Source organism: Protopterus annectens, chromosome 13.part0, assembly GCF_019279795.1.
Source record: "Protopterus annectens isolate FY-2018-M chromosome 13.part0, PAN1.0, whole genome shotgun sequence".
Taxonomy (NCBI): domain Eukaryota; kingdom Metazoa; phylum Chordata; order Ceratodontiformes; family Protopteridae; genus Protopterus; species Protopterus annectens.
The window spans coordinates 1,182,800,066-1,182,802,565 of record NC_056747.1 but is presented as its reverse complement, the minus strand read 5'-3'; the positions used below and the strand labels follow the sequence as shown (position 1 = coordinate 1,182,802,565).

At 43.6% G+C, this 2,500-nt stretch overlaps 1 protein-coding gene across 1 annotated transcript in view; it reads right to left on the bottom strand.

The window, feature by feature from the left end:
• Positions 1 to 2,500, bottom strand: part of CDC27 (cell division cycle 27) — a 2,763,676-nt gene that overhangs the window by 2,580,635 nt on the left and 180,541 nt on the right. The gene's annotated exons all lie outside the window — the stretch shown is intronic.

Below are 2,500 nucleotides of genomic sequence, written 5' to 3'. Positions count from 1 at the left end.
CTTAACAGGTACAAGCAAGCAAAAACTAGGGTAATGCTACTCAATGCTAGAAGTCTAAACCTCAAAATGCATTCACTCGCCGCACTCTTAAATATGGGGAACAGTGGCATCTGTGCAGTGACAAGAGACCTGGTTCAAGGCTCCAGAGAGAACCCCTGCAGTACCAGGCTGTAATTCATACCACACCTTTCGGCCAACTAACCTGGTCCGAAACACTAAAGGCAGAGGAGTGTCCATATTCATTAAGGATATCCACATCTCCAGGCTAGCTGCTCAGCATAATGCTTCTGAGATTATCCAAGTGCAACTAACTGGGGCAAGACTGCAATCCAAATTTTAACTTGCTACAGATACCTCATGCCCCACGATTCCCACTCCTCATTTCTTGATGCACTGGAAAATATTAGGGCACAACACCCTAATAATGGGCGATTTCAACTACCCCACCATTAACTGGAAAAACTAATTTATGTACTAACTCTTTTGCTCAACATTTTCTGGAATTCATAAATTCCAATGCCTTGAATCAACTTATCCACACCCCCACAAGGGGCAGCAATATCCTAGAACTGGTGACTACCAACAAGGGTGACCGGTGTTACACATCAGAGGTCAATTCCTTTGGTCAGATTTGACCATAAGCTAATCACCCTAGACATCCACATCCCACCCCCACCCCCCATTAGGAAAACCACCACAAAAAATTTCTCCAAAGCCAACTTCACGCTTAAGACATAAGTAGCAAACTTCACGACACCCATGCAGACTGAGTATAGAGGTACAACTGCTGAATCTTACACAAATGGACTTTGTAAGCACTTACACAAGTGCATGGAGCGCGCTATCCCTAACAGAACCAAAATGCTATCCTCCAAAAAAAAGGAAGTCAATCTGGTGGTCCCCTGCCATAAACTAACTCTACAACATGAGAAAGAAACTGTTTTTTTTTTTTTTTTGCAAGAGTAAAATGCCATGATTGGAGAACTCCCTAGTCAACCTCATTAAGAAGCTGAGATCCCTGAAAAAATCCTCCAAAGCTAGTTACGAAAACAAAATCACCACTGATTCTGAAGACAATCACAAAGCATTCTATATCTATGACAAGAATCTCAATGGTAACACTCTGATCTGCTCTGATTTACAGCACAATGGCACGAAATATACAGAATCAACAGATACTGCCAAAATCCTGGCAGATAGGTTCAGTGCTAACTTTCCCCCCTCTCACCCCCTAAAGGGCCCTTCTCTATACTGGAATAATGCAAAGTTTCTGCAATCACGGCTGCACAGGTAACAAAAACACACTCTCCAAAGCCAAGAACACAGCATCCATGGGACCTGACAACATCCCAGGCTGCATTCCACACAAACTGCAAAATGAACTGACACCCCCCATCTAAGCACCATGTTCAATCATAGCCACACCTCTGGCTTTGTGCTCACTGAATGGCACACAGCAACGGTTATCCCACTCCACAAAGGGGGTGCTACCACGGACCCCGGGACCTACCGCCTCAGTCTAACGAGCCACGTCTGCAAGGCCATGAAACATATCATCATGGATCTTATAAACAAAGACATTATTAATCTCAAAACTCTGGAGCCTACCCAGTTCGGGTTTGTAAAAGTCAGATCATGTCTCCTAAATCTGATAGACTACTTTCAAACAGTCACCAAAGCCGTAGACGAGGGTAAGGTGGTTCACACAGCATATCTAGATCTCGGCAAGGCTTTCGACACCATTCCCCACTCTGGAATTATAGATAAACTCACTAAACTAGGTATAAATCCTTATGCCAAAAGAAGGGTTGCCAAATGGCTCGCTGACAGAACCCACAATGTGAAAGTAGTAGACTCCAAATCCGACTACAGACCAGTGAAAAGTGGAGTACCACAGGGTTCAGTCCTGGGTCCTCTCCTGTTTGTTATCTACTTTTCTGAAGTACAGGCTAACACAGAAGGTCTTTGGCTAACGAAGTTTGCAGATGACTGCAAACGAGGAGCCATAATCAAAACTCCTAACGGATGGGGACATCCTACAAAAAGGGCCTCACGGAGACAGATACCTTGTGTCAAAGCCATGGCTTCAAGCTCAATGCCAAAAAGTGCACAGTCATCCCCTTTGATAAAACTCTGTACACATGAGCTACCACATACGTGGTAGCCTACTTAACACCAAAAGTGTGACAAGAGATCTTGGGACACAGGTGGACAGTAGTCTCTTCTTTGATAACCACATCGGCACAGTAATCAGGAAATCCTTCAACATAGCACACCTCATCACAAAAGTTTTCTGATCCAGGAAAAACAAAAAAAAAAAAAAAAAAAAAAAAAAAAAAAAAGAGATCATTGTTCCCCTCTACTAGTAACTCAATAGACCCATTATAGAGTACAACGCCCCTTTTGGTATGTACCTCACAAGACAACTATTGGAAAGGCCGCAGAAATACCTCACAAAGAGGATTACCGGCCTCAAACAAACAGATGCCCTACGCAGACA